This window comes from Petaurus breviceps, unplaced genomic scaffold (genome assembly GCF_028583685.1).
Source record: "Petaurus breviceps papuanus isolate PSGF00001 unplaced genomic scaffold, PetGlider_PUasm1.0 126, whole genome shotgun sequence".
NCBI lineage: Eukaryota > Metazoa > Chordata > Mammalia > Diprotodontia > Petauridae > Petaurus > Petaurus breviceps.
Window position 1 is genome coordinate 5,141,849 of NW_027185655.1, and position 15,250 is coordinate 5,157,098.

Here is a 15,250-nt window from a genome sequence, read left to right on the forward strand (position 1 = left end):
CCAACCAAAAATATTGGAGATTAGGCTAAATGTGCTATAGATGGTTAATTGGTCAAAAAAAATGAAGTACTCAACTGAAATGACTGAAAAGCAACTCCAGGGCATGGAGTGAACAGTAGAGATAGTGTTCCTCCTGTAGATGCCAGCTTAGTCATTTGGAATTGTTAGAGGTGAGGTATCTTTTGAGCAAGTGTCCATGACAAAAAGAGGAAGAAAACTCCAGAAAAAGGAAAGTCTGACTCAGCAGAATACATGACTTGGTATGATATACCACATCCTGTTGTTTCCTAGGCCATTAACCAACATCATATGATACAGCAGAAAAAAGCCTTTATTTTCACGATGACATTTAAACAATGGATGAAGAGGGTGGGGAAATGACCAGTAGTCACCAAATCTTTGCTATTATCAAGAAGCAGTTAATAAGAGGAGTTCTTTTATAACAGTGATGGGAGGGCATACCCCCCCTAGTCATGTTGTAGTTGACTTGTTGGCCATAGGGAGGGGCTGAAGGAGGCATTGATTGAATCCATGTTGCTTCTAAATCCCTCTAACTGCATGATGAAAAGAATTCTATTGCATTTGGGTTCTATTTTATTCTCTCTCTGTGTCTCTTTGTCTCTCTCTCTCTCTCTCTCTCTCTCTCTCTCTCTCTCTTTCTCTCTCTCTCTCTCTCTCTCTCTCTCTCTCTCTCTCTCTCTCTCTCTCTCCCTTCTTTCTCCTCTATCTCTTGGATTCTCCCCCTCTGACTTCTCTCTCTTTCCCTTCTCTTTCTCCCCTCCCTTCTCCTTCCCCCTCCCTCCCACCTTTTTGTCTTTAAAAATTTAATGGATAAGAAATGGCATTTGAGATACAATGAAAAAAAATGTGCTAGAATAAAACATCCAAGAATATTAGCATAGCTATTATTTAAGCAAACAGGCAGTACAAGATAGTGTATAGAGAGGTGCCAGCACTCCTGGCTGTCTGAACCTGGGCAAGTCCCTTAGCAAATTGCCTTGGGGCACTAAGATCTCAAGAGCATAAGTGGCAGAACTGGAGCCAGCCTGTGCTAGTGGAGGTGGCTTCTTCACTGGGGAACTCCCTACTCTTGGAAATAGTCCAATAAACTATGTTTGTAACAAAATAAAATAATCTTGAAAAAATAGCACTAAAAAGCAACAGAAGAGTCTAATTTGTTTTTAATATCTCTAATAAGTATTTCTAATTCTTCCATAAAAGTACATGACAATTCTACAGTTTATTGCAAACAGATTTCTTATTTGTAGATATTTGAAGTATAATACCTATTATTTAATTATTGGCACTATTTACTCTACAGAAAAATGGAGAATGTTTTTTTTTAAATAAAGAAAAAATAGCAATTCAGTGGAGGAAATGGCAAACAAAAGGTCCTTTTACCAAGACAATTACATATCTATGCCAAAAGTTACATTAAAAATGCTATTTCTGAACAGGCATAGGATTAAAAAGTCATGACAAAGTTAGCCAGGTTTTGTCCGGAAATGTGCTATATAATTCACAGTTTCTCTCTCTCTCTCTCTTTCTCTCTCTTTCTCTCTCTCTCTCTCTCTCTCTCTCTGCAAATCCTAGTTTGCCAAGCTTCAAAAGGTAAAAGTCTAAAATTATAAATTTCAGTGTTATCCACCATTTTAGTCTTCTTGCCCAGAAGAATCTGGTGACTGGTACTACTTTATAAGAGAGAACACGGTGACCAATGTTTTTGATTGTTAGTTAATCCATCAAAACAGCAATGTTCATGCCCTTAAGATACAAGGTCTAACAAGAAACCTCCCATAAATCCTCGGGATACCACTATGCTCTGTTTGATAAGTTCTGTTGACTCTTCAATGATGGTGTCAATTTCAGGTGCAACTTTATTTGCTCTTTTCTTAACCTTTCTTTTTGCTTTGTTTACATCTTTTCAACTCTCTTCCAGTCACCTTGCACATAGCCACTATGATGGCAATCTGCAGGAGAAGAAAGCCACCACCCACTGCAGTTGCTGCAAGTTTTCCAACTTTCTAGATTAAAAATCCTACACATCATCCAGTAACTCCACCCATTACAATCTGAGTAGCTACAGAAAGATGATTTCTCTACAATAGGTCCAAAACTGTGGTCAAATATTCAGTTCCACTAGTGGTGTCTTCTTGCATATTCTGTTAAATCCAGTACTTCATAAGAACCATTATCACTGTCATATTCTGTGGGATGGGGGTTCCATGGTCATCATTGTCAAAAGACACCCCCATACCCCTATGAGTCCTCCTCTGACAGCTGCTTCTCCCACCACTCTGGGGACCACTCTCTCTCCCCTTTCCTTGAGTGAGAAGTATGATATAATGGAAATACTATCAGATTTGGGGAAGGGAAGGAGAAACTCAGGTTTAATGAAACTGTTATTTGAGGTCAGAGAATTCAAACCCAGATTTTCCAACATGAAACACAGTGCACTTTCCCATTGCTCCATGCTGAATGCTGGTTTGGGATAATCCATTCTGCTTTTCCAAGAATCTCAACCAATATAAAACCATGAACTGCTAGACCATGGAAGAATAAACATTTCAAGAGTGAACATAATAATTAACACATGAAAGTATAAATAATAAGAGGTAATTAGGTAGCAAGATCATTCTCTGCCTCTGTAACAAAAATGGGCACCACTTCCCATTAAAGGCTCCTGAGAGGTTAGCATCACGAATCCTACAGAATATTGGAAGAGAGGCTCATTCACTTAGCTGTCTGCATCATGGAATCTGGCAAAAGCTTCTTAATGTATTCTGGAGATCAGTGAAGCTTCTTGTCAAATCTCTGGGGTCAGCAAGATCTTGTGTGGTTTGCTGTGTTTAGGAATACCCTGGAAATATTGCTTTACCTGGTCATTTCTTTTTCTGTCCCTCTTGTCAGAGGGCACTCCATCACATGTCTTCCCAGATCTCCAGTTTTGCTCCCTCCCACATGTGGGTCTCTTTGTGCCAGGTTTAAGAAACGAATAAAAACTTTCTATGCTCTTTGCAACACTTTCTACAAATCAAAGTCTTTCTTGACAAAGGAAGGCAAAAACCAATCCCTACTCTCAAGGAATTCACTGTCTAATGGGAGAGACACCATGTAAACAAGCCTGCACAAACAGGAAAAATGCAGGAAAAATTCATTGATTCCATTTTCTTAGCTCTCTGACTTTGTGCATTGGTCATACTGGTTGGTGCACTAGTCAGGTCTGAGGGAGAAGCTCCTTACTCCTCCATGACTAGCTTTTTAACTTAGGCCACCAGGAAGCTACATTAATGACTCATGTCTCAACCCCCAGACCAATGTTGTTTCAAGGACAATTCTAGTATCTTTTAAGGGAAAACAAAAACTAAAAAAGCTAGCTTTTGCTTCTATAACACAACTTGATACGTGAAATTGTTCTTATTCAGTTGTTTTCACTCATATCTGACTATTCATGACCCCATCTGGGGTTTTCTTGGCAAAGATACTGGAGTGGTTTGCCATTTCATTCTCTAGTTCATTTTACAGATGAGGAAACTAAGCCAAACAGGGCAAAGTGACTTGCTCAGTGTCATATAGCTAGTAAGTTTATGAGGCCAAATTTGAACTCATGACTCCAGATCTGGCATTCTATCCACTGTGCCACCTCACTGCCCCGGAATGTATGGAATAGAAAAATAAACAATGCACAGCAATATTGTACAATGACCATAAATTGATCCAAGATAATTGTGAAGGATTAATGATAAAAAATACCATCTGCTTCCAGAGAAAGAATGGATGGATGCTTGATTGAAGTATAATTTTTCACTTTCTGTATTTTTATTTTCCTTTTTTTTTGCAACGTGACTAATATATAAATGTGTTTTGCATGATTTCACACTTAGAATTGATATCACATTTCTTGTCTTCACAATGGGTGGGGGAGGGTTGAGAGGTGGAAAATTAGGAACACAAAAAGTTTTTTAAAGAAATGTTAAAATAGATAATTAATTTTAGAAAGAAAAAATTCAAGATACTTCTTGGTTCTGTGTAGCTCCCTTCTGCTTCTGTAGTAATGGTGGAAGGGTGAAAGAAAAGGGGAGGAGAAGGTGTCAAAGAATGCAGTTTTTAGAATGTCTACATATATTAAGCAGCTGCTGATACTTTCAACCTGAAATATTTGCCCTTTCACATCCTGATCAATATTCTTCTTAAAACGTAGAGCTTGAGCTGAGTGCAGCACTCAAAGTGGGTCCATTCAGGGCAGAGTACAATAAGATGGCTATTTCTACATTCCTGGACAAGGGCTGGACCTCTCTGTCCCATTGCACTCTGGGACACAAACCAGACTATCTGCTATTTACAGGGCAAAAGGCAATGGGAGTAATATACGGGAACAGCAAGGTCATGACCAGTCGAATTGCCTTACTCTGATTTGTGGCACAGTGGAGAAAGCATAGAACAAGAAATTTTACTCCATGGTTTCTGGCCTTTATTCCATTCCTGGGCTGGAGTGGAAATTAAAGTAAGTCATTTGATAACTCCAGCCTTAACTTTTTCATCTGCAAGATGGAAAAGATGACACTTATTCTCCCCCATGTTCCCCTCTCATGGCCCGTACCTCACAGAGTTATTGCCAGGATCAGAAGGGATCATATGTGTGAAATGTTTTAAAATTATAAAAAAAAAATTCTTGGCCAGTGGTTCTTTTTCTTATTATTCACAAAGAGGTTACCTTTCCACTCTTGACTTCAGATTCATTTTCTGACTTCTATCCCAGACCTTGGAAAATTCTGCTAATCCAGGGGTTCTTTTTTTTTTTTTTATTTAATTTTTTTTTTATTTTTCTCAATTACATATAAACAAACATTCATTAAAAAAATGAGTTCCATATTCTATCTCTCATCCCCCCCCCTTCTTGAGAATGTAGGGAATTTGATATAGATTATATGTGTGCAGTCATGCAAAATGTTTCCATGTTAGTGATATTGCAAAAGAAAATGCAGATCAAAAACAAAACAAACAAAAACAACACCAATCAGGAATAATAAATATTTTTAAAATTTAAAAATAAGCTCCAATGTACATTCAGACTCCATCAGTTTTTTCCCTCTGGAGATAGATAGTATTCTTTATCATTAGTCCTTTAGAATAGTTTCAGATCATTGTATTGCTGAGAAGAGCTAAGTCATTCACAATTCATTGCATAATGTTGTTATTGTGTAGACTGTTCTCTTGGTTTTTCTTATTTCACTTTGCATCAAATCATATGTTTTCCTAGGTTTTTCTGAAAGCATCTTATTCATTATTTCTTATAGCACAATAGTATTTCATCACAATCATATACCACAACCTGTTCATCCATTTGTCAATTGATCGGTATCCTCATGTTTTACAATTCTTTGCCACCACTAAAAGAGCTGCTATAAATATTTTTGCACATATAGGTCCTTTTCTCTTTTTAAACAATGTCTTTGGGGTGCAGACCCAGTAGTAGTATTGCTGGGTCAAAGCGTATTTGTAGTTTTGTAACCCATTGGGTTTAGGTGTGACTTGCTCTTTAGAATGGTTGAATCAATTTACAACTCCACCAAAAGTATATTAGAGTCCCAATTTTCCCACATCCTTTCCAACATCTGTCATTTTCCTTTTCTGTCATATTTGTTAATCTGCTCAGAGTGGTTTTACTTTGTTTTTCTCTAATCAGTAGAGATTGAGACCATTTTATATGACTATAGGCAACACTGATTTATTCATCAAAACACTTCCTGTTCATATAATTTGAGCATTTATCAATTAGAAAATAAATTTCACTTGGTTCTCTATAAACTTGATAAATGGGGCATTTTTCAGAGAAAATTGCTTTAAAATGTTTCTTTTTTCCCAATTTCCTGATTTCCTTTTAATCTTGGCTTAATTGTTTTTTTTGTGCAAACCTTTTTTAGTTTTATGTAATCAAAATTATCTACTTTATATCACATAATGCTCTCTATCTCTATTTTAGTCATAAATTCTTCTACTATCCATAAATGTGACAGGTAAAATATTCCTTGCTCCCCTAATTTGCTTATGATAATTCCCTTTATGTCTAAATCACATAACTTGTTTTGATATTGTCTCAATTCTTTCTATTTCTTCTGTGCTGATAATTTCTTCCTTTATCCATTAATCCGGCAGGTAAAATATTCTATATTCCCCTAATTTGCTTATGATATCATCTTTTATATCTAAATCATGTACACATTTTAATCTTTCTTGGTGTGCGATATTGATCTATACCTAGTTTCTGCCAAATAGCTTTCCAGTTTTCCTGGCAATTTTTGTTAAACAGTATTTGTCCCCAAATCTTGGATCTTTGGGTTTGTCAAAAATGAGGTTACTAAATTCATTTACTGCTGTGTACTGTGTACTTAATCTATTCCATCAAATCAGTACTCTGTTTCTTTACCAGTAGCAAATTGTTTTGATGATTGTAACTTTGTAATATAATTTGTGATCTGCTACTACTAAAACCACCTTCCTTCATTTTTTTTTATTGATTCCCTTGACATTTTTAACCTTTCATTTTTCTGGATGAATTTAAATATGATTTTTTGTATCTCTATTAAATATTGTTTCGGTAATTTGATTGACATGGCACTGAATAAGTAAATAAATTAGGTAGAATTGCCATTTTCTTATAAGAATTTTTTTTCCAAACTGTTATGTGGTTTTTGATTATATCAGTAAGAAGGATATAGAGTTTTGCAATATCCCAAAGGAAGAGCTGCCCTATTCTTGAAGGAAGAGAGAGAGAGAGAGAGAAAGAGAGAGAGAGAGAGAGAGAGAGAGAGAGAGAGAGAGAGAGAGAGAGAGTTCCAGTAGACGTCTGATGTCTAGATAATTTATATCCTCTGTCACCTTTTTCTAAAAATTCTCTCATATTCAGTTGGACAATATGTATAAGTGGCTTGTAGTATACTCCAATGACAATATCATTTCTGTTTCTTCCTTCTTTGATTTTCACCCAAAGATTATCCATCATACTTTCCTTACTTGGTTCTTAGATTTCTTTACATCAGTATAACTTTATATGCATTAATACCTCTACCTATTTTGTTTCTTTCAAATATGGTATATTTATCAAGAACCTTATTTCAGTCCTGAATTTCATTCCACCAAATCTCAATATCTACATGGTCAAATTTGCCTTAAGTAATACCGTTAATTCCTCCTGTGTGTTAAATAAAATTTGAATTTGTGGTAGACATTTGAAGACATGGCTTCTACTGCTAACTCTTGCTTTGAATGGTTTTCTCCAGTGAGCTTGAGGGTATTTAAATGATGCTTTATTGTCCATCATTGTTGCTATTTATAACCTCTAGCTCTGAAGAAATATATAGATTGTATTTCTCTACCTCCATCTCCACCATCCTTTTTCACTTTAAAGCCCTTTCATTAGATTTAGAATACACCTCACATTCTCATTAGTCTTTCTTAGATGTATTCTGTCTCTGGCCAGGGATATGCCATCCCTGTGTTTTAAACTATGGCATTCTCAGAAATCAGCTTCTTTGCCAGGTATTAACTGTTCTGGTGAATTTTTTTTTCCCACTCTGCCTTCAATTGACAAGAGTGGGAAGAAAATAATATACACCCTAATTGTCCTTAGTTTCTTAACCAAACTTCATTATCATCAGCAGCACATTTTAGGTTCTTTCCAGCAGCATCATTTGTGCCCAGATTAATCACCAGAAGTCAGTAGTCAACATTTGCTTTGATAAGTCTTTGGAGGTTTTCTGTCATATCTTGGATACGTGCCCCAGGAAGAGAACAGACTTCTCCATTGTTGTAAGACTGAGAAATAGCTTCCCCTGTAACTCCAAGCAGAGAATCTTTGATTATTTCTCTGTTTTTTACTTCTGAAGCTGTACTATAAAATTCTTTGGAGGATAGGCAACTGCTTTTTCATTGGAAAAGTCATATTTATTCCCTTCAGGAAGAGTATCAAATCAGGTTTTTATAAATTGACTTTCATTAATATCTTTTTTATATTCTCTACAGTGTATATATCCCTACATGTAAAATTGTGCCACTCCTTGCAAAGAGCTATCACTTGAAACATAAAACAAAGATAGGGACAAGAAAAGAGTGCAGCAAAATTGATCAACATAGTGAAAAAAGCTAACAATATATTTAGTCATTCATACCCATAGTCTCCCACCTCTACAAAGAAATAAGGAGATGCACTCTCTTGTGTTTATTCCAATGTGGCCAATGTATGTCATTATAATTTCAGATACAATTTTAATTGATTAGTCCTCATCGTTCTTTCCATTTATATTGCCCTAGTCATTGTTTATATTGTTTTCCTGTTCTGTTTATTTCACATATAATTAATTCCTATAAAACTTCTTCTGTTTCTTACTATTCATCTTATTCATTGTTTCTTAAAGCAGAATTATATTTCATTATATTCAGGCATCACAAATTTTTAAATCGCTCCCCAATTGGTAGGCATCTACTTTGTCTCAAGTTCCTTGCTGATTAAAAAAAAAGCTGCTGCTATAAATATTTGGCAGCCTTCTTTTGATCATTGACCTCACTGAAGTATGTGATTGGTAGTGGAATTTCAGGATCAAATATATATCTATAAGTCACTTCCTTTTCATGATTAAAAATTGCTATTCTGAATTATTAGGCTAATTAATGACTCCATCAAAAGTGTATTAGTGCGCCCACCTTTTTGTAACCCCTCCAATATTCTCCATTCCCTTCTTGAGTCATTTTACCTAACTTGAATGTGTGGGAAGGCCTAACAGAGAGTTTTGTTCACTCTGTGTTTATCTTTATGCCTCTAATTTCTTTCTCTTCTCTTATTTCTACTAGAAGAGTTTCTAGAATTATATACAGTAACAGCAGTTATGCATAAAAGGAATGCTCATTTCCCTTTTAAACCATTCAGGAATAGTATATTGTGATTCCACATTCTTCTCAAATTCCACAGGGTCTTCTGTATCACCAAGTGTTGGATCATTGTCCTATTACGTTTTTTTTGGTAGTATTTATTCATAAATGCCTGAACTCATTTACTAGATCTGGAAGTTGTATTTCCTTTATTACTGCTATTTTTTCCTGTTGATTTATCTATTTATATTATAGGTCTCTGAGTTTTCTTCATCCTGAAATCTTTGGTACCGTTCAGTCTTTCTCTCCCTTTATTTTCCTTATCACTCACTTTCTGACTCCTTCCTTTCTTAAGGCTAGATCTCAAAGTGTCTTAGCCTCCTCCCACAATGAACAATTCAGAATTCATTGGCCTAGATCTCTACTTCAACTGATGCTATGCTCTTTCCTAGGCTCAGGGTGATGCACAGCTCCCCAGAAGCACAATGTCCTGTCCTGGTGATCTCCCTCTGTTTCTCAATTTTCTTGCCCAGCATTGCTAATTCTGAGCCTGCTTTCCCCAGCAGCTACCCATGTGGGTTGCAGTACCCAACAGACTTTTGTTCCTGTAGGGCAATGGCCAAACTAGCTACTGAGGCCTAGATAAATTTTCACAGCCTGGATCTGGGGTCTCCATGCACTGGAAAGAAGGAGAATGGGATAAAGATATAAAAGTAGGTTTTGATATAAGCTTTGTTTTGTGTCCCTAGCTCTGCTAGTGCAGCTATTGCCAATAGAGTGGGAAGATTATTGAGTACTCAGGGCCAGTGAGTTCCTGAGTTTGGGGGAATTTTTCAAACCTTCTTTTGGATTCTTGGTGTCCTAGATCATGGAAACAGCTGAAGTTGCTTTATCTTTGGCATGTAATTTCTGCTTTGGAGAAGGTTGAAAGGTCATGGGGATTAGAGAAAATGTCTAGTCTACCATCTCATTTGCACTTACTTCCTTTTGTTTGGAATGTTTGCAGTTTAAAAATTCTGTTGATATCTGTTTGATCTCTTCACTCCCTGCAAGAATCTCTCAAATGCCTCTCATATTAAATATAATTCTTTATTTCATTAATAATCATTAGCTTTGGGCTTTCAAGATGTGTCATATTGGATTGGAATGTGAGCAACTTCACATTTTAGAATATGCTATTCCTAACCCTCCTGAAATTTCTTGTTGCTACAGAGCAATGCTCTACTATTTGAATTCCTTTCCTTTATATTTAAAAGTCTTTCTCCTGAACACTTTTAGAATTTATTTGTTGTTGAAGGTTTTAAATTTAGCCTCTTTCTGTCCTGGTGTTTTAAGAGCAGGTTTCTTTTACATTTTTTCCCCTACAGGTTAAATATGGATTGACATGAATAATGCTTTCTTTTCTGTATTCAGAAGCTTTGGACCATTTTCTTATATTATTAATTCATGTATTATTATTATTTATTTTTAATCTTAACATTATTCAATATTACATTATTTATTACATTATAGTTTCAAATTTCTTTTAATTTGCCATCTTTCCCTGGGATTCCTGTAATTATTAATCATTGTCATTGTCTATTCTGTCTTCAAGGTTAATCTCTTTATCTTGAATAACATTCATATGTTCTTTTAGTCTTGTCTTTTATTTCTATTGTATATACTTTTCCACTTTGAATTTTTTCCATGTTCAAAATATGTTAATCCTTCTTTTACTTGTGTAATTAAAATTTCCATTTCATATTATTATTGTTGTTTTTGTTACTATAGTTATTATTAATTACTATTGCTTGCTTTCTGCTAATTGAGTTGTAAAATTCTTCTCTAAGATAATTATATTCTGAGCTATTAGTTATTATTTAGTCATGTCCAACTCTTTGTGACCCCATTTAGGGTTTTCCTGGCAAAGATACTGGAGTGACTTGCCATTTCCTTCTTCAGTTTATTTTACAGGCGAGGAAACTAAGGCAAACAGGGTTAAGAGACATGCCCAGCATCACACAGTTAGCAAGTTTTTGAAGTCAGATTCAAACTCATGAAGATGAGTTTTCCTGAGTCCAGGCCTAGCACTCTATCCACTGTGCCCTGTAGCTGTCCGTATTCTGAGCTATAGTCATTCCTAATGCCTACCTTTGTGGATTTCATTTCTCTTTTAAATATTTCTGAAGATTTTAGTGGTTGTCCCATAATCTATTAGGATTCCCCAGGATTCTGTATTTCTTCAGACATTGGATCACTTTCTTTTGTCTTGTAATATTTGTTAGGAGAGTTCCATAATCTTTTTGAAGTATCAAGACTCAGACTTTCTTCTGGTTTTAGATTCTCTCTGTTGTCTTATTTGTTTATGCTCCAGTCTTTTATTGAGCATTGTCTTGAAACCAATAATGCTTTGGCTTTTTCATATTCTCTCATCACTGACTTTTTGGCTTATTCTTTGCTGGATTTTATTGCCCCACTCCACCCTTGCAAGAACCTGGCTGCAAAGCTACTTCAGTGTACTCACATGAGAGAAATACAGTTCATCTGCCTTGGTCTCTACCTTGAATAGTCTGTGGGGAGACAGGATTGTCCTTAACTGAGTAAGTATGCTAAGGATTAGTCTTCTCAAGTATCAAAATATAAGGATTTTATGTTGTCAGAATTCTCTCTTCCTTATGTCATAGATTAAGCTGTGATTGCTCTATATCTAGAGAATAATTTATTTTATAAGAAGAATTAGAGAGTTAGAGTTGAAGAAAGCAACTACTTCTTCCTTATTCTGTGACCACAAATTAAATAATTTTTAAAAGAATTGCTAACTATAAATGACCTCTTGAAAACATGCTTCAAGTCAGAAGTTGTAAGAGAAATGTAAATTAAAATAACTCTGATATTTCACATAACATAATACAAACAGGCAAAGTTGACAAAAGAGAAGAAAAGTCCATTTTCATGGACTTTGATAAGACATGTACATAACTTGTGATATGCCACAACCATTTCTGAGTCTAAGTTGGGTCCAAAGAAGAAAAATGACTAAACTAGTCAGACCATTGAGCCCATGGTCCCACTACAGATATCAAGAAAACTGATGATGGGGGCGGCCAGGTAGCACAGCAAGTAAGAGTACCGGCCCCAGTGTCCAGATGACCTGGAGATCGAATCCAGGCTCAGACACTTAGCACCCACCCAGAAACACTTGGCCATGTAACTTTGAGCAAGTTACTTAACCTCAATTGCTTAGGGCGGCCAGGTGGCTCAGTGAGTAAGAGCACCGGCCTCAGTGTTGGGATGACCTGGGGATCAAATCTGGGCTCAGATACTTAGCACCACACCCAGAAATAACTGGCTGTGTAACCTTGAGCAAGTTACTTAACCCCGGTTGTTTTTTTAAAAAAAGCTGATGATGGAAACAAAAGTCAGATCTATTCTCCAATATTTTAAGTAGCATACTTTGTGTTAACAATTAACCAGTGGGGCAGCTAGGTGACATAGTGGATAGAGCACTGGCCTTGGAGTCAGGGGAATCTAGTTCAAATCTGGCCTCAGACATTTGACACTTACTTAATGTATGACCCTGGGCAAGTCACTTAACCCTGACTGCCTCACCAAAAAAGTGAACAATAAACTAGGAAGGGGAGTTTCAATTGAACAATAGCTGATAGCATATGACTCAAATTAGTTATTATTGTATAGTAAGAAATGATAAATATGAAGAATTCAGAGACACATGGGAAGATTTGTATGAAATGATACAAAGTAAAAACATCAGAACTAAGAGAACACATAAATACTACAATAATGCAAATGACAAGATCACTGAGAAGAAACTGAATTCTGAGGAATGACAAAATGTATCTATCATGCTAGAGAGGCTGAAGACCACTAAAACAGAATAGTATGTATATTTTTAGATATCACCCTCAAACATTTTACCTAATTATTTCTCTTGCTAAAAACAAAGGATTCAAATTGTTAAGAAGAGAAGTTGAAATGACTATCACATGGACAAAATTTTTCACTCATTTGACTGGACTGGTTAATCCATTCCTATGTTAAATTTTGAGGGCTAGATTTACATTTTCCTCAGTCACCAAGATTGCTTTTCTTTTTAAACTAGGATTTCCCTCTTCTTCTTCTGTAAAGTCAATGTTTTGTCTCTTCAGTTATTTCTGTTTGACCTACTTTAAGACAACCCTTCTTCACCCTCAAGCCTCCTAATTCCCTCCTCATTCTTCCCTTTTCCTCTGCCTTAACTTTTAAATTCCCCTTTCTTTCTCCCTATTATCTATTTAACTTCCCATATTCTTTCCCCCTCTCAGTTAAGAGTTAAGTAAAATCTTCCTCATTCTCTTTAATTTTTTTTCTTTATTTCAATGCCATTTTCTAAAAGAATTTCTTTCTATTATTCTCTTTGTTAATTCTGTTACTTTTCTGCCTATTTGAAACATCTATTGTTTGATTCACCATACTAAAAAGCAGAGATGTTAACTTGCTGACAAAGGTCCATGTAGTTACAACTATGTTTATTTCCAGTAGCAATACATGGCTGTGAAAGTTGGATTATAAGGAACTGTGAATGCTGCAAAATCAACACTTTGGAACTATGATGCAAGAGAAGACTTTTGAGAGTCCCTTGGACAGCAAAGAGGTCAAATTAGTCAATACTTATAGAGATTGATTCAGACTATTCACTGGAAGGTCAAATACTGAAGCTAAATCTTAAATACTTTGACCACATAATGAGAAGACAGGACTCTTTGCAAAGGACCCTGATGTTGAGAAAGATTAAAGGCAAAAAGGAAAAGGAGGCAGCAGAGAATGAAATGAATAGATAACATCATAGAAACAATAAATATGAACTTGGACAGATTTTGAAGGATAGTAGAAGACAGAAAGGTCTGGTGTCCAATGATTCATAGGGTTACAAAGAGTTGGGTATAACTAAATGACTGAATAACAAAAATTCTTTGATTCATGAAACTTAAACTTCAACAAATCAATCAAAAAGCATTTATTAAACTCCTGTGATGTTCCAGGCACTGTCATATGCCCTGTGGATATAAAGAAAAAGAATCTCTTGTATAAAGAAGAGAAAGGCAATATATCAAATGAGAGAGACAATATGAAAACAATTAGGTGCAATCAAGAAATACACATACCCACATATATATACATTCATTCATATAGTGTGCAATATAGATACATATATAATGTGCTATACATATTATAGTAGATAATCAATGGAGGGAAGTCATTAGCATTAAGGAGATTAGGAAAGGTTCTTGTAGAATGTAGGATTTTTGGTGGGACTTTAAGAAAGTCAGTAGGATGAGATGGGTAGGGAGAGAATTCCAGATGTGGAGGACAGACAGTGAAAATTCATGAAGTAAGGAAATAGAGTTTCTTGTGAAAGAAACAGCAGGGAGACCAGTGATCTCAGAGCACGTGGGGTTGAGTAAGGCTTAAAAAGACTGGAAAGACTGGGGAGGGGCAAGATATAGAGGGCTCTGAACATAAAACAGAAGATTTTATATTTGATCCTGAAGGTGATAGTGAGTCAGTGGAACTTACTAAATAGGGAGATGCTGTGGTCAGTCCTGTACTTTAGGAAAATCGCTTTGACAACTGAATAGAGGATGGTCTGGCATAGGGAGAGACTTGAGGCAGATAGATCAATCAGTAGACTTTTGCAATAGACTTGAAGTGATGAGGACCCCCATGAGGATTGTGGCTATGTGAGTGAAGATTCCTGACTACAGACCCAGCCCTCTATTCCACTGCAGCACTGTCTAGCAGTGGCTGGAAAGAGAGTTTACAACCATTAACAAAAACCTTTGGCAACTTCCTTGGTAAATCCCAAAGAATTTACTGTGGCTATGATGACCACTGGTAATCAGGATGTTGAAAAGGACACATCAGCAAATGAATTATATGACATACCCTATGATTCTAAGATATTAGATATTTGGCATAGCATCTGACACAGATTAAAATTTATGCAACATTTCCACTAAAAAATCATCTTCTGGGACACACTGTTCCTAAAGAAAAATCGTCACTCTAGCTTACAAATACTGTTTTTTTTTTAAATAGAACTGATTTGACAATGAATAATGACACTTGAGAGCAGACAGCTCAGTCATTTCACTCACCAGATGGAAGCCATGGGGTATAATTCTATGAATAAGTTTTTAGCATCACAGAGGAAGAACTCCATTTTGAGAATTTTCCCCTTAATTTTCATCTTGGCCTTTATGGAACTTCTAATGGAGCTCTGGGACCAACTTTTTTTAATTCTTGTAAATGTTCTAAAGAAAAATGTTATGTAAAAGCAGTCACTTCTAAGAAAGATTAAAAAAACCCCAGACTTTATAATTTCCTACAATAATAAAATAAGATTTAA

At 35.8% G+C, this 15,250-nt stretch overlaps 1 pseudogene; it reads right to left on the minus strand.

Moving 5' to 3' along the window:
- Positions 1-1,765: 1,765 nt before the first annotated feature.
- On the minus strand, positions 1,766-2,226 carry LOC138169063 (FUN14 domain-containing protein 1-like; annotated as a pseudogene).
- Between the last annotated feature and the right edge of the window lie 13,024 nt (positions 2,227-15,250).